General features: G+C 36.7%; 1 protein-coding gene across 2 annotated transcripts in view; it reads right to left on the bottom strand.

The window, feature by feature from the left end:
• DRC8 (dynein regulatory complex subunit 8) overlaps window positions 1-26,312 on the bottom strand; it is a gene marked incomplete at its 5' end in the record, with an annotated part of 126,226 nt that overhangs the window by 8,236 nt on the left and 91,678 nt on the right. The window lies entirely within an intron of this gene.

Below are 26,312 nucleotides of genomic sequence, written 5' to 3'. Positions count from 1 at the left end.
TATTGAGCAACTACTTATTTCAAGTACTTTTGCCAAGTGCTAGGGATTTAGTGAGAAGTGCATTTGGGTATGACTCCTGCTCATAGAGCTACTAGGGGAGAAATATATTAATCAAAAAACCCACAAGGCTGAGTGTCTAATTATTAATACATTCAAGCACAATGACGTAAAGGAACACAGGTCTATAGGAGCATAAGAAAGGAAATTTTCTTTTTTTTTTTTGGGTGCTGGGGATCGAACCCAGGGCCTTCTGCTTGCAAGGCAAGCACTCTACCAATTGAGCTATCATGTTCTAGACCAGGAAATCAGGAAGTCATTTATGAGAATAACGCTCTAGCTGATTTGTAAAGGGGGCTGGGGCTGGGGCTCAGCGGTGGAGTGCTTGCCTGGCACATGTGAGGCCCTGGGTTCAATCCTCAGCACTACATACAAACAAAATAAAGGTACTGTGTCCACCTACAACTAAAATACATATATATTAAAAAAAAAAAAAAAAGGATGAGTAGAAGGTAATGAGACAAAGAAGCAGGGACGAAAATCCCATGCAGAGAAAACTGGAGGCTCTGGGACTCTGGTGAAGTATCAGAGGCCATGAGGCTGAGGCACAGGGAGCAGCAAGGAGGACCTTTCAAGGTGAGGCTGGCAAGAGATACAGAGACCAGACCTTGCAGTGCCTTATCATTCAGGAATGTCCTTAGTTGTTTTCCTAAGAACAATGAGAAATCACTAAAGTCCTCATAAATGTGTCCTGAAAGATCACACTGGTTACAGGTGAGGTGGCTTCTTTAGTTGACCTAAGCATATACAATGAAGGTTGGAATTGGAGTGGTGGCCATGGAGAGGGAAGTGGATGACTTCAAGAAATACAAGAAATAAAATTGATAGGCCTGCCTAAGGATAAGAAAAAGAAAAGTCCAGAATGACTCCCTGGATTCTGGCCTGCACAAATGGGATAAAATGTTGCCTTTCCCTGAGAAAAACAACTGAATAAGGGACCAGACTGGGGGCCAATAATTATCTCAATAATTACACAATTACATCTCAAATCATTATATTTACTAAATCCATACATGATTAATAGAAACTTATTACACCACTACTAAATTATTAAAATACTATTCTTGAGAAAGAATTTTTTGTACCAAGCACTATTAGATGAGAATGAGACAGATCCCTGCTCATGGATTCAACTTTGATGGAGTGGCTGAATGGAAGCACTACTGACCTTAACTTTCATGTCAGGCTATTTATAAGGAGTTGTAAATTTGCTATTCCCTTTCAAAAATCCTATAAAAGGTTTACAGATCCCAAATCAACAGATGAGACTTTTAACAGATATACTGTTTGAGCAAAAAATAAGAAATCTATATGTTGATGCTAAGTGGAACACACTGTCATTAAAATGACAACTATTTTTAAAATGGTTGTAAGACATTCATACCTAGTGTGAGTAAAGCCCTCTGACTCCACTATCAGCAAAAATCTAATCCATCTAATGACAATGTTTCAGAATTTCTCAGTCCATCAATACATGAACAATTATCTTCAGCTGCCTACAGGACTAAGGTGAGCATTTTGCAAATTACTGTTCATATGGCTCTGATGTGCTTGAGTAGCACTCTGCAACTCCCAACCCCAGGAGTCTCTTAAAGACAAAATGTTGATCTCACAGGATTACCTACAGAGCAATCATCTTAAAATTAGAATGTTGAGTTTCTAACCAGAATTTTGCTCTGAAAGCTAGAGTAATGACTTCCTTCCTTCCTTAAAAGATCACTGTATAGCAGGCAATCTCAACCTTTACAAACTAAAACCCTTCTCTTTACATTTATATATATATAAATATATATATATAAAAATATATATATACATACATATATATATATATAGTAGTTGTAGATGGACCACATGCCTTTATATGTTTATTTTTATGCAATGCTAAGAATCGAACCCAGAGCCTCACATGCTAGGCAAGTGCTCTGCCACTGAGCTACATCCCCAGCCCACCAAACCCTTTATCTTCATCAATCTACACACTGTTTTTAGTTTTTCCAAAGTTTAGCTCTACAACTCTTAATCATGTAAGAACTCACAAAAGACACATAATGTATCTTCGGATTGCTTCCCTGGGTTCCCTCACAACAAGCCCTCAATGATTTGAACACTACAGTGAAACACCTACATGTCATTCTTGTGTAAAAGATATTTTTGGAGCCAAAATTAATCAAAAATATTAAGTTAAAAGAAGATCTCCAATTAATCAGAGTAGCACAAGAGGCACACAGTTCCTTTGGTTTTTATAAAAAGAGGGACAATGAAGCTGGTTAGGATGGTGCATACTTGTAATTCCAGCAACTCGGGAGGCTGAGGCAGGAGGATCACAAGTTCAAGGCCAGCCTGGACAACTTAGCAAGACCCTAAATTAAAATAAAAACTAAAAAGGACTGGGGATATAGCTCAGAGGTAGAGCATTCCTGGGTTCAAATCCTAGTGCCAGAAAAAGAAAAGAAAATATAAAAGAGGGACAATGAATGTAATCAGAGGGCTTCTGGTTAAAGAGTAGGAAAAAAATGCTAAGTCCTTGGGTAGATATTTTAAGAATCTTTCTATGACCCAACACTGTCCTCTAGAGGCCATATCTAATATGTTCTTTTATACAAAAATGTATAAGCAATGGCATTTAAAAGCAGTATACTTTATGTGACTATTCTAAATACAACACAACATTCATGGAATGTTTAATATGTACCAGACACCATTTTACATTATAAAGTTTCTTATTTTAATAACCTTTTTATTTTAGAAGAGTTTTAGTTTTAGATTTACAGAAAAGTTGCAAATACAATACAATTATCATATATACCTCACTCAATTTCTCCTGTTTTTTAAAATTTTTCCAAGCTATATTGAGGTAAGAATGACAAATTAAAATTGTACATATTTAAGGTATATAGTGTGATGCTTTGATAGATTGATCTCCACAATCAAGTTAATTCATATACCCATCACTCAATTATCTTTTTGTATGAAATGAGAACACTTAAGATCTATTCTTAGATTTTAAGTATATAATACACTATGATTAACTATAAACATCATGCTGCATGTTAGATCTCCAGAAATTACTCATAACTGAAAGTTTGTACCCTTTGACCAACATCTACCCATTTTCCCATCCCTGCCCCTGGTAATCTCCTTTCTACTCTGTTTCTATGAGTTCACCTTTTTTAGATTCCACATATAAAGGAGAACATGCAGTATTTGCCTTTCTGTGTCAGGATTATTTCACTAGGTAAAATTTCTTTGAGTCTCACCCATGTTGTCCCAAAGGACAGGATTTTCTTCTTATAGGCTGAATAATATTTCATTACACACACACACTTCACACGCATTTTCGATGTACTTTCATCCACTGGCTGACAAGTTGTTTCCGTATGTTGGCTATTGTGAATAATGACGCATTGAGCATGATGATGCACACAACCTTTCTAAATTCTGATTTCATTTTCTCCAGAATAGACATATAATAGACATACACATAATACACACACACACACACACACACACACACACACACAGGGTATCATGGCAATTTTATTTTTAATTTTTTGAGGAAAATTACAGCATTCCATAACAGCTAGACCAATACACACCAATAATTATACATCCTCACCTATTCTTAATATCATTTGACTTATTCTAACAGGTTTGAGATCATATCACATTATACTTTTGATTTGCATTTCCCTGATCATAGTGATGTTGAGAATTTTTTCATATACCTGTTGGTCATTTGTATATCTTCTCTAGAAAAATGTGTATTTGGCCCTTTGCCCATTTTTTAACTGGGTTATTTGGTTTTGTTTCTTACTGAGTTTCATGAGTTCCTTATCTATCTTAGATATTAACCGCTTATTGGATATATGATTTGCCAGTATTTTTCCTCATTCTTTTTATTTGGTGATTGTTTCTTTTTCTATATACTTTTAGTTTGATGTTGTCCCACTTGTTTATTTTTTGTTTTTATTGCCTGTACTTTTGTGTCATAGTCAAAAAACTATTGACAAGACCAATGTCAAGGAGCTTTTCCCATGTTTTTATTCCAGTTTTATAGTTTCAGGTCCTATGTTTAAGTGTTTAATTCACTATTGATTTTTATATACAATATGAGACTAAGGTCCAAGTTCATTCCTCTCTATGAGTATCTTGATCTCCTAACACCATTTATTGAAGGTATGAGCTATCCCCAATGTGTATTCTTGGAGCTCTTGCAAAAACTTGTTGACCATATATGAATGGGTTTGTTTCTGGACTGTCTATTCTGTTCCAATGGTGTGTGTGTGTATATACATATATACACATACACACACACACACACACATATATATATTATACCACACTTCTTTTATTACTATTGCTTTTTAATATAATTTGTAATAATTCCTCTACTGCTAATTCTATGTCACTATGGTGCAGTCACTATGAATCAATATTCGATATACATTATTACTCACTAAATTTCAAACTTTTGGATTTCACTGGCTTTTCTGAAATGCATTTTATAATATGGCATATTCCTCTAATATAAAAGAGGAGCAAACTGAATAGGATGGGTTACCATTTCTGGGAATCTGGAAACAGGTAGAGAGTGGGGAGGATAGGCGGTGGTTTTATTATTTTTGGGGTAGGGCAAACTAGTTAACTTTGTGAAGTCTTTGGTAGGATAGGACAAGAATACTACTTTCTAGAAATGTGATGCAATGATGGCTTGGCTTCATGAATAATTAAATCCATGGATTAAAGCCTGTGAGATTATAATAAAGATGTATCAATTATTGAACCCTCCTCTAAGGAGGGAGGGAGAAAGGGAGGAAGGAAGAAGAAGAAGAGGAGAAGGAGGCAGAGGAGAAGAAGGGAAGAAGAAGGAGGAGGAGGAGAGGTGAGAGGGAAAACAGAGAGAGGGAAAATAGAAGAGAAAGAAGAGGAATAAAAAGGCGGAGGAGAGGTGAATGAGAGAGAGAGAGAGAGAGATGGGTTGTGTCCCCCTTCCAAATTCATATGTTGAAGTCCTACCCCTCACCACAGAATGCAACCTTATTTGGAGACAGGGTATTTACAGATTAAATCAAGTTAGAATGAAGTAATCGGGTGGGCCCTAAATCAATACAATGTGTTTCCTTATAAAAAGGGGAAATGTGGAGATAGATACGCACACAGAGAGAATGCCAAATGAACACGAAGAAGGCCATCTATATGCCAATGAGAGAACTGGGGATGTAGCTCAATGGTAGAGCACTTGCCTAGCATGTGCAAGGCCCTGGGTTCAATTCCCAGAACTCCAAACCCATCCACACCCCCTCCCACAAAAAAGGAGAGAAGCCTGAAGCAGACCATTCCCTCATGGCCCTCAGAAGGAACCAACCCTGCGGATACCTTGATCTTCTGAGATCTTCAAGCCTTCAGAACTGTGAGAATAAATTGCTAATGTTGAAGCTACAGAGTAGGTTACAATGTTACCAAAGCTCTAGTAAACATATTTACATTCTTTGCATATATTATATGCATCACATGTATTTATCCAAAAATCTATCAGACATAAATCCCACATCTACAAACAGGAACTGGCAAAGCAGACTACAAATTAAGAACTGTTATGGAGTTGTTATAGGAAAAAAACAGTATAGTTCAGGCCTACTTTCTCCAGGAAAAATCTGTTAACCAGCTTACAGTGAAATCAATTCAAGAAAGATTCCCTAAATTATAGCAGATATGTTTGAAAAGACTATGGAATGCTTGCTACTTCTTCACAAAGCCATAATGTGAAAATCCACTTGACTTCTTTCTGTATCAATTAGGGACTTTAAAAAATAGACATTGTGTTTCTCAGTTTTAAAAATGTCACAATAGGGGCTGAGAGTGTAGCTCAGTGGTATTGCCAAGTTTATGTAATGCTCTCAGTTCCATTCCCAACACCAAAAAAATAATAATAATAATCACAATACAGTCACTTTAAACCAAGGATAAGGATAGTTTAAAATATTCTTATTCAAATCCAACCTCTAGCTTCAACATCCTCATTTCTGACACGAGAACAGTTGTGTCTACCTAATAGGGTGGTTATAAAAGTTACATGAGATATGACAATGACAGTGCTTTGTGAACTGTGAGTATATGATAATGATTATGATCTGCATCAACAGTGTAAATCTTTCTGGTTCTATGACATGCAGTGACACTTATTCCTAAAAGAATCAATCTCTGATGCTAAAATTTCAGGTACACCCTCACTGACCCACCATATGGACCTGTTTCTTCAGATGTTGGGCCCTGCCTCCTATTTGTAGGCAATTAAATAAGATAATGCTTTAAATTGCTAGGCATACTTAATACCTTATCCCTTGCCCTAGAAGATAGGATATGTGTTTAGCAATGCTGCATTCACCTCTGCTATTTACCTACAAGCCTCTTTGAAAGAAGACTAACAGACATCCACCAAACGCCACATCTCTGATTTTCAAAAGACAAAAACAAATAAATACATCCTGTTAGTACAAATGTGAATGACACAAAGTAAATTATAATCTAGTTTGCTACTTCTAAGAGGAGGGCCATTGTGCTGAAAAGTAACTCAGGCAGCAATTTTCCATGTAAAGGTAATAAAACTTTCCTACAGGATGATTCCCCAACTGTAGCCTGCTTAAAAAGGACCATTCTAGTAAATTTTACTTAATAGTGTGCTGGCAGATGTTTTCCCAGAAGACCAAGGCCCTGATAGATCTGGCTTCTTTCACTGACGCATGAAAAGGTTCCACCTTCCAAGGTACCTCAGGACCTTCAGGCTCTTCAGTGTCTCTGAATCCTTTTCCCCACCATGGAGACATCTTAGTAAATACATAAACACTTTGGGATTTTCAAAAGTATCAATATTTATCAAAGTCACAAAGCATTCAGTCAGTACCATTTTTCATCCCACTTTGGTGTAAGTCAGTTTTCTTAGACTAGTTTGCATTTGAGGAAACATGGGCACTGACAGATTAAGTGCCTGTCTGAGAGCCACAAAGTCAGTCAGGTGTTTTGACAAGATCACAGCCTAGAGTTCTTTACTCCCATCTCCATAGTGAAATCATCAGGTCATCTCTTTTCTCATTACAGCATTATTTATTTAAATGCCAAATTCAACGATCAGACACAATAAAACACACAGTAAAATTCATTTCTCCCCGGTGACATAACAGTGAGTCAATAAATTGAACTATTTCATGCTTCACAAAAAAACAAGATAATAAGAGTAGTTAAGGCGGTTTATAAAGCACCTATATCTCAACTAGTTTCAGGTCACCAAACAAGATACACATATGGACTTCAAAAAACTATTTGTAGTAAAAATATTTTTTAAAACTATGAGCTATTTCAACTTAGACTCTTGGTTTTGTTGTTGTTGTTGTTGTTGCTGTTGTTTTGTCTGTTTGTTTTATGGTTCTGGGGATTGAACCCAAGGGTGCTCTAACACTGACTGACATTCCCACCCCTTTTTATCTTTTTATTTTTTTGTCTGGATCTTATCCAGACAAGCCTTGAACATGTGATCTTCTACTTCAGTCTCTGGAGTCACTGGGATTACAGGTACACACCACCACGCTTGCTTAGTTCAAGTTAGACTCTTAATAGTACCTGTGCAAATTTAGATATAAATTATGTTTTAAAATCAAAACATAAATATAATTTAGAAAATATTTTTTCTTTCTTGGATAGACCAAAACAATACAAATTGATTGGCATTTACCAAAAGTATTATCTTTATACAAGTGAAAAAAATTATTCTATCTATTTGTGTATGTGCTATTGCTGTGCCTTTTGCCTGGTAGGCAAATGCTCTACCACTGAGTTACATACCCAGCACAGAAATTAAAACATTTAGAAAAATTGTCTACTCTAAAGACTCCAGAGGCTGACAAAAATGAGGGTATGTGGTTCTTTCTTTCACTTTCTTCCCCCGCCTTCCCCGCCTTCTTTTTGGTATCAGATATTGATACCCTCAACCCCTGAACCACATCCCCAACCCTTTTTATTTTTTACTTTGAGATAAGGTCTTATTGTTTAGAGCTTCACTAAGTTGCTGAGGCTGGTTTTGAACTTGCCATACTCCTGCCTTAGCCTCCCAAGCTACTGAAATTACAAATATGTGCCAAGGCACCCAGCAGGGTATGTGATTCTTTTGGGTTGTAAATTATGTTTCTATTACTGAAAGTATTAAAATAGATTGAGTCATTTCTTTGCTGAACCATGAGAGATTCCCAGAATCAGCTAGAAGCTAGACCAGGAAACTGGTAAGAACCATTTCAACTGTGAGTGCCCATGACTTGTGAGGGAGAAGGTTGATGAGTGCTTGCTGGGCCTTGAATTTCCCTGTTTTATCTTCTGAGGATAGAGCTCAAGGGCTCCTGCTATACTGTTTCATCCCCTTCAGTTTCACTTTCTCTCCACCTAGTGGTGAGTGCCCCTGCCAACCCCACTAGAGTTTCCTTGTGTTTGATAGAGGCCACAGGTGACGAACAATTATTCTGTTATGGTATTCTTCAAAATCACTTATACAAAAAGTAGTTATTTAAAACTGTGTTGCAATAAGATTGAAAAAAAGCTTTATTCTGGGTTGAGATTCAAACTAAGCAAAAGGGGTTCACCCAATAAATACCTGATATACTGTTTCCTGTTGTTTGAGGGTGTCCCCCAAGGGTTCATTCATGTGTTGGGATCTTGGTCCCCAGTGTAGTGATGTTGAGGGGTAGGCATCAACCCTCACTCCAGCTTCCTTTCACATTATGTGATCTCTCCCTCTTTATATGTTCCTGTCATTGTGGTGCCATTCACTTTCAAAAGATGCTGCCAAGAGAAACTACCAGACCAGGACTATGTTCTTCAAATTTTCAGCCTCTAAAACTTTTGAGCTAAATAAACCTCCTTTCTTTATAAATACTTGGCCACAAGTATTTTGTTATAGTAACAAAAAGCAAGTTAATACAGTGTTCAATAAAAAGTGACCTTCCATGTTACAGTATATGACAATATTTCCTTCTTAAAAATTTACTTTTAAAGACTAGATCACAGCATGGAAGAATCACTTTGATGTAATACTGAGTGAAAAAGATAAAATATTCTGGTTGTATTTTGAGTGATGGATTAAAGAAAGAGCATTCCCCTAATTTTTTCTTGTCCAATTTAATCAGCATGTATTTTTTAATTTTTTAAATATGATATTTCTCAAATATTTTTTAGTTTTAGATGGACATGATACCTTTATTTATTTATTTTTATGTGGTGCTAAGAATCGAACCCAGTCCCTCACACATGCTAGGAAAGTGCTCTACCACTGAGCCATAACCCTAGTCCCGCATGTATTTTTTATAATGAAAACTGTATAATAGCATGAAGAATGGTTATGATATAATAAGGCAAAAAAAGCAGGGTATGGAATTTTATACAATGAATTATATTTAAAAATTACAGTCATGTTAAAAACAGGTACAGAAAAATTATATGGAAGGAAGTAGACCAAAATACTAACACTGATTATATTAAAGTCATGAGATTGTTGAAAAGGATCTATTTCTACTTATTTAAATTTTTTGTATATAAATATTATAAAATTTTTGAAGTGAAAAACTGTATCAGTCGATTGCCATGATTTTTGTGTTACATATAAAAATATATTTCATTCATTTAAAAGAGGAAAAATCAGTTTTTGTATTTTTTCCCAGGGCCCTGTTTTCCTGCTTATGTTGATAAATGCTTCAGCGTTATTTAATGTTTTCCTTCCAATCACAAATAAGCAATACTCACAGTATAATCTTTTTATACAATGTCCCTCTCATTCCCCTAAATTTGCCTGCTTCCAGTCAGAAGTAACGGCTAGAAGCCTTTACTAGATAATCTCTGAAGTCCCTGCAATCTGTAATGCTTTAATTGCATCATCTAACATTAACAAAAATTAGAGCAGAACTGGTCCATTTTCCCACCTTTCCCAATGCAAAAATGTGTAGGAACAATAGCAAAGTATTTCATATTACCTACTAGTAAGAAAATGATACTCCTCCCTTTCCCATTCCCTGAGAAGTTTAGTATAATCTAATTCTGAATGACATGAAACCTTAGGGCTCATTGGGAACAAGAATGATATAATTCAGAGTCAGGCTGATGGAAAGAAAGTCTTACTTCACAGGGACATGGATTGCACTGGTCTCATTCTATTAACTACAAGTTCAGTTCTGAAGTGCCAAACCAAAAAAAAAAAAAAAAAAAAAAAAAAAAAAAATCAGGGATACTTAATCAATTAAAAATGAAGATAAATTGTGATATGTAACTTCTGAGACTTGAGGTGTATCTTGTATAATTATTTTTCATTTACGATGGAAAAGTGTAGACAATTCAGTAAAGTCATTACATTGTTTTAACTAGTTAGTAGGGAGTATCTATCACATTTTGAGATCACAGATTCTCAACAATATAAATTTTTCATTAAATCACTGATCAAATATATACCTACAGAACATTTTTCATGGTTTCCTCATTTAGCTAAATGAGTATGAACTGACTACAACCTAAAATACTTAAATGTACATATATTTAAATTTTTGATTGTCACTACTGTTAAAATGTTTAAAATTATCTTGAGCCAAATTAAGATGGAATTTTTTTTCAGTTTTCTTGCCTCAGTATCCCTAATATCTTCAAATGGTTAATGATCAATAATTATTTGCTGAGTAAATGAAGACTACCTCACAATTTTTAATTATACTCACTCATGCAAATTGGTAATTTTTGAGTCTGTTAATCAGATCTATTATAAAACTCTTCATCAAATGTCTCTGTAGTCCTTTGCAAGCCTGAACTTCTACATTTGCTGCTAGGTATGATACCAAGTCTTACAAGCAGGATCTATTAATTGTGTTAAACTGTGTAAAATACTAGAGGCAGAAGAGAATATGTAAGAAACAGAATTACAACCAGAATATGACAAGGCATAAAAGAAACAATATAGCAGGTTCATGAACCAGAATGTTAGGTTTTGTTCTAGATGCTAAGGATTCAATGGTATGCAAAGCAGATAAACTTTTGCCTTCAGGGAGTTTGTATTCCAAAGGCCAGAGATGGACACACAGATAAAAAAAGATAATTTCTGAATTATCTTCTCTGTTGAATACTACCAAAATAACTAACACAAAGGGCTGGATTGCCAATTCAGACTCACCAGAATTTAAGATACTACTATCAAAATTTATTAAAAATTTCAAAGACACAGGGATCATAAAGTACATATGAAACATGGAGAAGTTTAGGATGCCAACACTGTCTCTAAGATTCTTTCTTGCCACGTTAGTATTTGTTCTGGCCCAAATTTAACTTATAAAGTCTATAATTACTATAGGTACTTGGGGGAAGAACAATCCAAATCATTGGCAAGAGCAAGAACAAAGGGTATGAACAGGAATATGTACAACACATTCTGGAAAAAACAAGAGGTCAATGGTAGTAATGACAGGCCTGATCAATTAGGACCTGGCAAGTCATAGTAAGTAAAAGTACCTTAGATTTGTTTTTTCTAAGTGAGTTAGGAGCCTTAGAAGTAGAGTTCTAAGCAGTGGAGTGACATGACTTTTTTAAAGGACCCCTCCTTGACTGTAGACTATAGTGTTAGCCACTGCAGTTGTGGCTCAGTGGTAAAGAGCTTGCCTAGCACGTGTGAGGCAGAGTTGGATTCTCAGCACTGCATATAAATAAATAAATAAAAATAAAGGTCCGTTGACAACTAAAAAAAAATTTTTTTAATGAACTGCAGGGGGCAGAGTGGGAGCACAGGAAACAGTTTTAAGTGTACTATAATAGTTCATAAACAAATGACAATGGCTTGGACTTAGATGATGGATATAAAGTGCTGGTATGAGGTCAGATTTATAATTTGAAGGCAGTAGATGTCAGAAATTGCTGATATATGTTGGATTTTTTAAAAAAAATCTAATTTCATAATTTCCGTTTTAAGTTTAGTATAGTTACATTTATTATGATTATTAATTCATAACCTTGTGTTTTCTATATATTCAAATTTTTGTGTTTTTTAAACTTCTTTTCTGCCATCTTTAGACTGACCAAATGTTCTATGATTCTTTTATTCCCTATATCAACTTATAAGTTAAACATTTAATTTGTACTCTATTGTAGTTAACCTTGATATTTAACCTGCATCTTACATACTATAGTTTCCAGTACTTTACTTCTGATATTTAGTAATGCTCCCTTTTAAAAGAGTAAATGATTAAAAATTGGGGATGTAGCTGAGAGGTGCATGCACAACATATACACAGCCTTGGGTTCAAAACCCAGCACTGCAAAACAAACAAGCAAAACACACACACACAGAAAGATTATTTACTGATCTCTCACACAGATTTATGTTACTTTTCTCCAGAGTATTAATCACTGCTATGTTTTGATTAATCAAATATCAATGGGGTTTCAGAGTTAAAAAGGCAAGTTGCACATATTTATCTACTTCACTTTCACTCAAACCTCACTAAAATTTCAGTAAATGAATTTATGTATTTATTTACTTTCTCTTTGCAGAGTTGGGGATCAAACCCAACATGCTAGGCAAGCACTCTATCATTGAGTTGTATCCCAGTTCAGTAAATGAATATTTTCTTAAAGTTAGTAAGGGAGAATAGAAAAGAATACAATAAAAATGAGATTTTGAGAGCTGGAAAGCAGATGGATGATTGGCAGTGATCTAGTAGACACACAAAAAAACACAGAACCTCAAGCTAGCACTGGGAAAAGAATTCTCGCAAAGCATCCGTTGCTTCTGGAACAGGAGGTGGTAAGTAGGTTCTAAAATTAGGAGCACTAGCATAAAATCTGTTTGAAAAACAAAGCCGTAAATCCCCTCTCAGTTTCTCCTTGTGCGACTGCTTCTCTCTGTCCCAGCAGGAGTCTAGAAGCAAATCCTCTGCAGAGTATAAAACAGAAGGTGCCTTAAATGGCAGCTAGGTGCTTTTGCTTCCCAGGCAGAAGACTAGAAGATTCTATTCTGAGAAATCAAGACTGCATAAGAGAAAATCCACAGATACTGATGTTGGTGATTTCCAGAATACCCAATGATGAAGTTTAAACTTGACCAGCTTCACACTTAATTTGTTTATGAGCTGACAGCTCTATCAGATATGTGAAGAAAGCTACTAACAGAAAGAAAGATGAAAGCAAATACGAATATCAACTTGAAGAGATTATACAAAGGGAATAAAACTATTTTCAGAGATGTGAAACCTCAGAAATGCTATTTAAAAAGAGGCTCTCGAGAACAAAAACAAGCTGCTGAAAATTAAAAACACAGCAGAAATGAATAACTCAATAAAAATATTGTAAGAGAAAGTTCAAGAAATCTACTAGAGACAGAAAGTTTAAGAAATCTAACAAAAAGAGAAAGAAACAGAAGTAAAATAAGAAAACTAGAAGAGCAGCCCAGAAGCACAAAAACAAATAATAGAAGTTCCAAAAGAGATAACAAAGAAAACAAATGGACAGAACCAGCTCCAAGTCCTTAAGCCAGTGCGCGGTGAGCTCCGAGCTCCAGCCCGCAGGTTGCTTCAGAGACCAGGACAGGGCAGCCAGGGACTTCCCCAAGCGGCCCGGCTCCCTCCGGCGGGAAGTGCCTTTCTAGGCTAGCTTCTCGGAGCAGACCACCCAGTGAGAGCCTTTCTACACAGAGCCAGCCACAAGTCCCCAAGCCAGCAGAGACCTCCAACCCGCAAGCAGCCTCTGGGACCAGGGCAGGGCAGCCAGAGATCTCTCCAGGCGGCCTGCACCCTCTGGCCGCAGGCTTTTTCCACAGGGCGATCCAAGATGGCGGACTAGAGGGTGACTGCATCTCCAGTCGCTCCAGAACCCAGGATTCAAGAAGGGGAGGCATTGAGAGACTCGGACTAAAATAGAGCCACGGGGTGAGTCTCCCCTAACCGGCTTGGCCCGGGCGGCAGGCCCAGGCGGCTTATTAGAGTAGGGCAGGGCAGCTAGAGTCTTCCCCAGGCAGCCCTGAGCACTCAGGTGGTGGGTTCCTGCCACATGGCCAGCTTCTCGGAGCAGGCCCCCCAGTGAGAGCCTTTCCACACAGAGCCAGCTCCAAGCCCTGGAACCAGTAGCGGGCTAGGGGCAGCTTTCTTTGGAAGCACTGCATTATCAAGTTACTCCAAGACTTCAGGCTACTGAAGGCTGGGAGGTGATACACTGGAAATCTACAGGGACACTATAAGCCAATAGAGGAAATCTGCAATATCACAGAGTCCCACTGACATCTGACCAATATGAGAAAACAAGGGAAGAAAATGTCCCAAACAAACCTACATACTATATCAATAAAACCCAATGACAGCACAGCAGAAGAAATGTCAGAAAGGGAATTCAGAATGTACATAATTAAAACAATCAGGGAAGCAAATGAGGAGATGAAAGAGCAAATGCAGGCATTAAATGATCGCACCAATCAACAGTTAAAAGAGCAAATATGGGAAGCAAGAGATCATTTCAATAAAGAGTTAGAGATATTGAGAAAAAACCAAACAGAAATCCTTGAAATGAAGGAAACAATAAACCAAGTTAAAAACTCCATAGAAAGCTTAATCAATAGGATAGAACACCTGGAAGACAGAACCTCAGATACTGAAGACAAAATATTTAATATTGAAAACAAAGTTGACCCAACAGAAAAGATGGTAAGAAATCATGAACAGAATCTACAAGAATTATGGGATATCATGAAAAGGCCAAATTTAAGAATTACTGGGACTGAAGAAGGCTTAGAGAAACAAACCAAAGGAATGAACAATCTATTCAATGAAATAATGTCAGAAAATTTCCCAAATCTGAAGAATGAAAAGGAAAACCAAGTACAAGAGGCTTATAGGACTCCAAATATACAAAATTACATCAGACCCACACCAAGGCACATTATTATGAAAATACCTAACATACAAAATAAAGACAGATTTTTAAAGGCCGTGAAAGAAAAGAATCAAATTACATTCAGGGGGAAACCAATAAGAATATCAGCAGATTTTTTAATCCAGACCCTAAAAGCTAGAAGGCCCTGAAACAACATTTACCAAGCCCTGAAAGAAAATGGATGCCAACCAAGAATCTTGTACCCAGCAAAACTTACTTTTAGATTTGACGACGAAATAAGATCCTCCATGATAAACAAAAGCTAAAGGAATTTACAAAAAGAAAGCCGGCATTACAGAACATTCTCAGCAAAATATTCCATGAGGAAGACATGAAAAACAATGATGCAAATCAGCAACGGGAGGAACTAGCCTAAAGGAATAGCCAAATAAAGGAGAAACCAAATCATATCAAAAAACAAAAATGAGTTAAGTGACTAGGAATACAAATCATATCACAATAATAACCCTGAATGTTAATGGCCTGAACTCACCAATCAAAAGACATAGACTGGCAGACTGGATTAAAAAGAAAAATCTAACAATATGCTGCCTGCAAGAGACTCATCTCATAGAAAGAGATACCCACAGGCTAAAGGTGAAAGGATGGGAAAAAACATACCATGCACACGGACACAGCAAAAAAGCTGGAGTATCCATCCTAATTTCAGATAATGTGGACTTCAAGCCAAAACTAGTCAGAAGGGATAAAGAAGGACATTACATACTGTTTAAAGGAAGCATAAATCAGCAAGACATAACAATCATAAATATCTATGCCCCAAACACTGGCTCATCCATGTACGTCAAACAAATCCTTCTCAATTCCAGAAATCAAATAGACCACAACACAATAATACTAGGCGATTTTAACATACCTCTCACTGCTGGATAGATCGTCCAAACAAAAATTGAATAAAGAAACCATAGATCTCAATAACACAATCAACAATTTAGACTTAACCAACTTATATAGAATATACCATCCAACAAAGAACGAATACACTTTCTTCTCAGCAGCACATGGATCCTTCTCTAAAATAGACCAGTTTTATGCCACAAAGCTACTGTTAGCAAATACAAGAAGATAGAGATATTACCTTGTACTCTATCAGATCATAATGGATTGAAATTAGAAATAAATGACAGAATAAAAAACAGAAACCTCTCCAATACCTGGAGATTAAAAAATACACTATTATATGATGACTGGATAACAGAAGACATCAGGAGGGAAATTAAAAAATTCTTAGAAGTAAATGAGAACAAAGACACATCATATCAAAATTTCTGGCACACTATGAAAGCAGTATTTAGAGGAAGATTTATTTCATGGGGTGCATTCAACAAAAGAAGTAGAAATCAACAAATAAACGACTTAACACCTCAGCTCAAAGCCCTAGAAAAAGAAGAGCAGACCAACACCAAAAGTAGTAGAAGCCAGGAAATAGTTAAAATCAGAGTCGAAATCAACAAAATTGAAACAAAAGAAACAATCGGAAAAATCAACAAAATAAATAGTTGGTTCTTTGAAAAAATAAACAAAATTGATAAACCCTTAGCCACACTAACAAACAGAAAGAGGGAGAAAACCTAAATTACTAAAATTCGAAATGAACAAGGAAATATCACAACAGACACAAGTGAATTAGAAGCTATTTTCAAAATCTATATTCCAACAAAATAGAAAATTTTGAAGACATCAACAGGTTTCTAGAGACATATGAATTACCTAAACTGAACGAGGAGGACATACACAATTTAAATAGACCAATTTCAAGTAATGAAGTAGAAGAGGTCATCAAAAGCCTACCAACAAAGAAAAGTCCAGGACCAGATGGGTTCTCAGCCGAGTTCTACAAAACCTTTAAAGAAGAGCTCACTCCAATACTTCTCAAAGTATTCCATGAAATAGAAAAGGAGGGAACCCTCCCAAACTCATTCTATGAAGCCAATATTACCCTGATACCCAAACCAGACAGAGACACATCGAGGAAAGAAAATTTCAGACCAATATCATTAATGAACATTGACGCAAAAATTCTCAACAAAATTTTAGCAAATCGCATACAAAAATATATTAAAAAGATAGTGCACCATGATCAAGTGGGTTTCATCCCAGGGATGCAAGGTTGGTTCAACATCAGGAAATCAATAAATGTAATTCACCATATCAATAGACTTAAAGTCAAGAATCACATGATTATTTCAATAGATGCAGAAAAAGCATTTGATAAAATACAGCACCCCTTCATGCTCAAAACACTAGAAAAAATAGGGATAGTGGGAACATTCCTTAACATTGTAAAGGCCATCTATGCTAAGCCCATGGCTAATATCATTCTAAATGGTGAAAAACTGAAAGCATTCCCCCTAAAAACTGGTACAAGACAGGGTTGCCCCTTTCACCACTTCTATTCAACATCGTCCTTGAAACGCTAGCCAGAGCAATTAGACAAACCAAAGAAATTAAAGGAATACGAATAGGAAAAGAAGAACTCAAACTATCCCTATTTGCTAATGATATGATTATATACTTAGAGGAACCAGGAAATTCGACCAGAAAACTTTTAGAACTCATAAGTGAATTCAGTAAAGTAGCAGGTGACAAGATCAATGCTCATAAATCCAATGCATTTTTATACGTAAGTGATGAATCCTCAGAAAGAGAAATTATGAAAACTACCCCATTCACAATAGCATCGAAAAAAATAAAATACTTGGGAATCAATCTCACAAAAGAAGTGAAAGACCTCTACAATGAGAACTACAGAACACTTAAGAAAGAAATTAAAGAAAACCTTAGAAGATGGAAAGATCTCCCATGTTCTTGGATAGGCAGAATTAATATTGTCAAAATGGCCATACTACCAAAAGTGCTATACAGACTCAATGCAATTCCAATTAAAATCCCAATGATGTACCTTACAGAAATAGAGCAAACAATCATGAAATTCATCTGGAAGAATAAGAAACCCAGAATAGCTAAAGCAATCCTCAGTAGAAAGAGTGAAGCAGGTGGTATCGCAATACCCAAACTTCAACTTTACTACAAAGCAATAGTAACAAAAACGGCATGGTATTGGTACCAAAATAGACAGGTAGATCAATGGTACAGAATAGAGGACACGGACACAAACCCAAATAAATACAATTTTCTCATACTAGACAAAGGTTCCAAAAATATGCAATGGAGAAAAGATAGCCTCTTCAACAAATGGTGCTGGGAAAACTGGAAATCCATATGCAACAGAATGAAACTAAATCCCTATCTCACCCTGCACAAAACTCAACTCAAAATGGATCAAGGACCTCGGAATCAGACCAGAGACCCTGCATCTTATAGAAGAAAAAGTAGGTCCAAATCTTCACCTTGTTGGCTTAGGATCAGACTTCCTTAACAGGACTCCCATAGCACAAGAAATAAAAGCAAGAATCAACAACTGGGATAGATTCAAACTAAAAAGCTTTCTCTCAGCAAAGGAAACTATCAGTAATGTGGAGAGTCTACAGAGTGGGAGAATATCTTTGCCACTCATACTTCAGATAGAGCACTAATTTCCAGAATCTATAAAGAACTCAAAAAACTCTACACCAAGAATACAAATAACCCAATCAACAAATGGGCTAAGGAAATGAACAGACACTTCACAGAAGAAGACCTACAAGCAATCAACAAACATATGAAAAAATGTTCAACATCTCTAGTAATAAGAGAAATGCAAATCAAAAGTACCCTAAGATTTCATCTCACCCCAATTAGAATGACGATTATCAAGAACACAAGCAACAATAGGTGTTGGCGAGGATGTGGGGAAAAAGGTACACTCATACATTGCTCGTGGGGTTGCAAATTAGTGCAGCCACTCTGGAAAGCAGTATGGAGATTCCTCAGAAAGCTTGGAATGGAAACACCATTTGACCCAGCTATCCCACTCCTTGGCCTATACCCAAACGACTTAAAATCAGCATACTACAGAGATATAGCCACATCAATGTTCATAGCTGCTCAATTCACCATAGCCAGATTGTGGAACCAACCTAGATGTCGTTCAGTTGATGAATGGATAAAGAAACTGTAGCATATATATACAATGGAATATAACTCCGCCATGAAGAATGATAAAATTATGGCATTTGCAGGCAAATGGATGAAATTGGAGACTATCATGCTAAGTGAGATAAGCCAGTCTCAAAAAACTAAAGGACGAATGATCTCGCTGATAAGCGGATGAGGACATATAATGGGGGGTAGGAGGGGTTAGCGTTAGGGTTAGGGATAAGGAGGGTGGTAAGAATGGAGGAAGGAAGGACTGTATAGAGGGAAAAGAGGGGTGGAGGGGTGGGGGGGGAAGGGAAAAAAATAACAGAATTAATCAAAGAACATTGCCCTTTGTAAATTTATGATTTTTAATTAAAAAATATACATATATAAAAAAGAAAGAAAACAAATGAGAAGTTTAAAATCATTAAAAAAAAAAAAAACTACAAGAAAATTTCCTGGAGCTAAAGTATAGAGGTTCTTTTTTTTTTTTTTTTTTTTTTTTTTTGCATGCCTGGCTAGTACTCTAGCAACTGAGCTATATTTGCAGCCCTGGAGCTAAACTATATGTCTCTAAGTTTGAAAAGATCCACCAAGTATTTAACACATGTGGAAATGGATCAACTCAAGGTAAATCGCTGTGAAATTTCAAACACTAGATAAAAATAGACTGTCTAGCTGGAAGAATAGCTTTAAAACTCCTAATGAAGACCTTGAATATAGAATTCTATTCTCAATATCCAAGTCATTTTCAAACATACAAAGTCTCAAAATTTTACTTTCAATGCACTCTTTTTCAAGAAGCTATCAAAGCATTTGCCCAATGATACAAGAACTAGAAAGAGAAAAATAGGATACAAAGAAATCCAACTCAGAAGAGGAAACATCACAATTTCCAGGAATATCATAGGAATCCCAGAATGATGTATGCACAGGTGCAGGGGTTAACCATTCCATATTAAAGTTGTTTGACTAAGGGCTGGGGAGATAGCTCAGCTGGTAGAGAGCTTGCCTTGCAAGCACAAAGCCCTGAGTTCGATCCCCAGTACCGCAAAAAAAAAAAAAAAAAAGTTGTTTGACTAAAGAGATAGTTAAATTAAGGTATTATCAGTACTATAATCCCCCTGCCATGGCATCTTGCTTTACCCAACAGAATTCCAGGTTAAAACTGGCCCAGTTCTTTCTGGATCACTGACCTATCATTACCATGTGCTAGTAGTTTTTGCTCAGTTTTCTATGCCCCACTCCTTGGCATTGAGTCCGAAGTAATTTTTTGCTTTAACCTAATCCTAAAAACTAGCAGATCATGGTGAGCTTAGAAATAAAAAAATACAGAGCAGCTAGTTCCTTTGGGTTATTTTCTACTGAACATTCAGCACCTGGTTCAGTTCACATTGTAGTTCTTCCTGATGACAGCTATGGCATGAAAATGCACCTCTTCAATCTTCACCTGAAGGAAACATAATCAAATGATGCCTCAGACATCGTGTCTGAGCCAAGGTCACACTTTCCATGGGCTGTTTCCAGACAATAATAGTGTGGCAGGGATGTTAAAATAAGTCCCATGCCTGCAAAAGGGAGACTTCTCTGCCAGGCAAGTGGGACTGAGGACTTCCCATTAAGCCTTGTTTTCTAGAATTGCTGCCAGATGTCTAGGGCTCATCTAAACTTCATCTCTTCTTCACAGGGGTCAGACCACCCTGCATTCTGACACCTTACCCAGGTTCTACTGGCTCTGACATTCCCCTCATGGGTATTTTCCCCAATAAATCTCTTGGACATGTAGTGTTTAATGTTTGCTTCTTACAGTACCCAAAGCATCACAAGTGGTGCCAGAAGTAGTATAAGAACACGAGCAGTAAGTTGGAGAGCCAAGACAGGTTTTTACTGCTGTGTAGCTAAAAAGGATCATGTCCTGAGTAAGTGGCATTTAGACCACTGATAGCCTCTGGCAATTCACTGGAAAATGCCACAAAGAGAAATGTCCTTGTAGGTGCCATAATTCAAGCATTTGAACGATAAGGAAGGAACAGTGCCTACAAAGCAGCAGAGCTGGCTCTAGTTTGCACTGATGCCCTGCTGAGAACAAGGAACGGAGGGCCACTGTCAACAGTCAAAGGCTAGACTGAAAGCCATGAGGTCTCTCTGGTAGTTTACAAAGAAACTCTTATCTCCTGCAGTGAAAGAACAGATTCAGTTATGCAACATATAAAACAGGAATGATAAATTTCTGTGAAGGATAAGATAAGTATTTTAGGCTTTGTAAGGGACACAAGATCTTTGTTGCATATTTTTCTTGTTTTTAGAATACTTCAAAAATGTTAAAACCATCCTTAGCTCAGGCTGTACAAAACAGGCTGTGGGGAGGGTTTGGCCTGTGGGCTTTAATTTGACATCCCTGAAATAGAAAACATAACAACTCAAGATATCCAGAGGTGTTTCAATGCTTAGCTAAGACAGGTATTTAAGGACAGGGTCCTGACTGCAAAACTCTGGCATGCTGACATGTGGGATACAGAAATCCAGATGGAGGCCCCTGAGGATGATGGTTGGGCAGATCCCTTGGACACTCTGGACTTGAACTCTTACCCAAGCAGGCGGTGGCACTTCTGCTGTGCTGCAGAAGACTCACCAGGACACTTGTTGGGTGCTGCCTCATCTCCTCTCCTAGCAGACAGACTGACAACTTGAGTTAAATCCCAGTGTAACCTGGCTGAGGAAATACTGGTCCTGATAAAGGAAGAAGGAGACTATACACTGAAATAGCACAAGGAATTAGCATGAAGTGGAAGAAGTTAGCTGAGTACTCTGAGAGAATGAAAATGAATTACCTCAGCTGGCCAAGAAGGCTGGAATACAAGACAAGATAAGCAAGAATGCTTAGGGACCTTCTCAGGACATAGGACCTAACACATTGGCAAGGAACCAAGAGACAGGGCAAATTTGCTGCCAGGGTGGGTTCTTAGGACCTAAAACCAGTGATGACCAAACAATGAGTAAAATAGAAAGATCAGCTGATAGGGCAGACTAGAAGTGATATATCATACATGAGCCAGAAAACCCACCTGAAGATTATGTTCCATGGGAAGAGAGTGGAATGGACAATGCACAGATCATCAAGAGCCCCAGGAACATGCTGGTGAAAAAGGCAACAGCATTACTAAGTTCTGCCATGGTCTCCTCTGCAGGACTTAGTTGACAAGATTAGGCAATCACAAATCTTGATTTGTTAATATCTATGGAATGATTTGGCATTTAACTCCCCCTAGTAATAGAAACCAGGTAGAATTGCTAAAGCACAGAAGCTAAGAGGCCTCATATCATGACCAGTAAGATGGAAGAGGGAGCCAAGGGGAATAGTAGAGATGCTTAATAGAACAGAAAGTGAGAAGTAAACCAGATGGGTAGCCACCAGGATGCTTCTTAACATCTACAAACAAGAAAGGAGAGAATGGAAGAGCACAGGAGACTGAGGATGGTCACCCCAATAAAAGACATGATGCTTGCTTAGTTCCTAAGTTTCAGTTAATAATTTTACCTACATAGGTTTTATTTGTCAAACATCTTTTACTTTCCTTTGTAATTAATTTTCCATAATTCCACTTAGATTGAACTTCAAAGGAAACAAACCTCTAAATAGCCTTTCCACTTGCATTAAAATGCCATTATGTTCTTCTGGTTCCCACATACTGTAGATACTAGAAACTATAACTAATATCAAAGAAAGAAAAAAATATATCAAAGAAAGGACTGTTTGGTAAACTGTATGTCAGTAAGATTTTTACTGATCCTTCTCATAGCCAATGTTTAGAATATTCCAAACAGGAAGAAAAGCAAGTAGCTAATTATAGAATATTAATGGATGAATGATGATGAGTGATTTTTTAAAATGATCTATTTCAAGAGAAACATTAAGATTTCAAGTTAATCTTTGTTCCAGAAGCAAAGGACTGAATGTTGTAAAATCTAAAAAGAGAAGTATGTATCTACACTACAATTCAAGTGGATGACAACTATAGAGAACTGAACACAGATTTCAACTTTTTATAGAATAATTGTAAAGCATACACACAAATAGATTAAAATAGAAAATTTAGCAATATGACATGTTCCCCTAGATGTTTATTAGAAGCTTCAATTTCCTAGAGATATTTGATAATGCATGTGTTTTTCCCCTTGTTTATTTGGGAAAGTTCAAAAAGGATAGTGAAAGCTGTTTTAAGTACATTACTAGAATTTAGCTAGAATAAATTGTAGTGTTATACAAATACAGAAAAACACAGAGCTCAGATAGATTGCTGATCCCCATTGGTCCATAAGTATTTTAAACATCTGTAATATTCAAAAGTCATAGTAATGTGCCTATGTAAAGGATAAAGGCAAAATAAAACTTTGGGCTGGATCAGTGGCACATATTTGTAAACCCAGCAACTCAGAAGGCTGAGGAAGGAGAGTCACAAGTTTAAAGCCAGTCTCAGCAACTTAGTGAGACCCTGTCTCAAAATGAAAAATAAAGGGGCTGGGGAGATAGCTCAGTCGGTAGAGTGCTTGCCTTGTAAGCACAAGGCCCTGGGTTCGATCCCCAGCACCCAAAAAAAAAAACAAAACAAGAAAAATAAATAGGGCTGGGGGTCTGGGGTTGTAGCTCAGTGTTAGAGCACTTGCCCAGCATGTGTGAGGCACTATGTTTGATCCTCAGTACCATATATAATTAAATAAATAAAATAAAGGTCCAGTGACCAAAAAAAAATATTTAAAAAAAAAAAGGGCTGGGGATGTAGGAAAGCACCCTAGGTTCAATCCCCAGTATCAAAATAAGTAAATAAATAAAAATATATATATAAACAAGAATTTTGAGATCTAAGCATCCACTGTGGCTAAGTGCCCAAATCAGTGAGATAGTTGGGTAGTCAACTGCAGAGCAAGTAAACCCAAATAAGTACCAAATGTCCACCAAGTAACAGGTGACTTTTTACAGCTATTAAATTTAATCCTCAGGAAAACACTGATTATTATTATACTTCTTTTTTAGATGTTGAACTAGGTTTTGAAAAATCAAGCAGCTCTCTGGAGGTCACATAGTTATAGATGGAGACTGTAGGATTTGAACCCAGATCTGATACTAACTGTAGTATTTGTTCTACTTTGGCAAACCTTTCTTGTAAAAAGCCCGGTAATAAATATTTTAGGTTTTGCAAGCTTCAGTGTCTCTGAACTAACTATGACCTTGTGATAAATAAACAGTCATAGATAACATGTTAATAAATGAGTCTAACCGTGTTCCATAAAAATTCATTTACAAACATAGGTGAGAAAGATTTGGCCACGGTTATGGCTTGCCAATCCTAATATACATTAAAACATATGAACAAATTACTAAGTGTCTAAGTTCTAAAGATTCTCCTTTTCTGACCTTCCGAACTATTTTTCATTTCTGCTCTGCTTATTCTACTGAATACAAAATTAAGATGACATCATATATTCATCTTCCCATTTTTATATCTGCCCTAGTGCTGGACTGCCTCTCCCTAACACCAATTCCAGCTTTTTGGGCAAACACTTTAAGGTATCTTTTTCTTTTTACTTTTCAATGTGAGCACCGATACAGGAAAAATGGGCTTTTTCTCCTACTCTTAGTAAAAACACCTTTTTGGAATCTCAAAATGGAAGAAGAATGCATTCTTACAATTTATATTGTTTAATATCCTCACTGAATTTTTTTAAATGCTAATTAAAATTTGATACTAGATATCTGATACCAGATATTACCAAGGTGTTAATATCTGGGCAAGTGTCATCTTTGTAATCTTCCATTACTTAATTTTATATATTGCTACAGGACTCAAAACATGTCATGTTGACTTCATTCTCTTTTGGGTGGTGGGAATGGGGCTAGGGATTGAACCTAGGGGTGCTCTACCACTAAGCTACATGCCCTGCCCTTTTTATTTTTTTATTTTTGAGACAGAGTCTTACTAAATTACTGAGACTAGCCTCAAACTTGTTAATCTCTGCCTCAGGCTCCCTTCATGCTGGGATTACAGGATACATGCCACTCACCATTTAACTCACTCCTCCATTTAACTTTGAAGCAAATGTTGAAGTATTATTATAGAGAAACTGTCCTGCCCAGATCACAATTCCTTCTTCTCTTCAACATAACAATGAATAAGCGAGGACTGTGCCAGGTATGAAGAAAAAGAAGGTAAATAAAATTTCACTTCTTTGACTCTCTCTCTTATCTTCTTTATTAATCCCTGGCCTCTGCCAAAACTCACAAACCTAGATGAGCAATTCTAAAAAGCTTCTTCTCCTGCTGATGGCGCAGGTAGCTTTATCCCCCTAAGGTCTCTACTTTGTTGAACTGAAAGCTGCCCTTGAAATTAGATTAGAGCTGAAGGTTTGGCCCAGTAACAAAGAGCATGCCTAGCATTCACAAGGCCCTTAGTTCCAAAGAAAGAAAAAAGAGTGGGAGGGAGGAAGAGAAAAGAAGAAGAGGAGGGAGGGAGGGAGAGAAGGAAAGATATTAGACCAAAAAAGTCAAACAGGAAAAAAAAAAAAAAAAAAAAAAAAAAAAAAAAAGGAAAGCCAAACAGGACATGAAGGTCTCTGGTCTTTCGTGGGTCGCTCATCTGTTGCTTTATCTCTCCAGGGACTTAGCAACAGGAGGTCATGTTTTGAACTAAGCTACTGTATTGGACTCCAAAAGACCAGGCTAAAAATCAAAATGAATTCCTACTAAAGTTCAAGTTCACCAAACCAAAATTAAATTATCTTCCTTTCCTAGTCAACAAGAGAAAAAGAGGTAATAACCAAATATCCCAAACAGACTATATGGATTGGCATGATAATGAAGTTCTAATCCTTAACACACACACACACACACACACACACACGCACGCGCGTGCACGCGCAATCTGGTGTTAATCAAATATTATTTTTCTGTTGTTCTGTCTTCCTGTTCCTGCCTTATAAGAAAGTAAAACAACCAATTGTCTTTGTTCTTTGTTTCTGCTTTCTTCAGCTTTTCTCTATAAAATCAACCTCCTCTGCTCAGTTCATATGCTTAGTCTACTGTATGGAATGAAGTGTTCCTTAGTCTAGGATCACAAAATAAAACCAATCAAGAGTTTGAATTTGTTGTGATTTTTTTTTACAACAATATTATAAACAATGGTCAATATAAAGTCAGTACTTATTTTATTCTGTTACTAATTGTTATTCTAAAAGTTTTATTTCCCCAAATAATTATAAATTCCTTATACTGTCTCTTTTTCTGCTTCTAT

The sequence above is a fragment of the Sciurus vulgaris genome (genome assembly GCF_902686455.1).
Source record: "Sciurus vulgaris genome assembly, chromosome: 12".
Taxonomy (NCBI): Eukaryota; Metazoa; Chordata; class Mammalia; order Rodentia; family Sciuridae; genus Sciurus; species Sciurus vulgaris.
The sequence above is the reverse complement of the archived record's forward strand: the minus strand, read 5'-3'. Positions and strand labels throughout refer to the sequence as shown.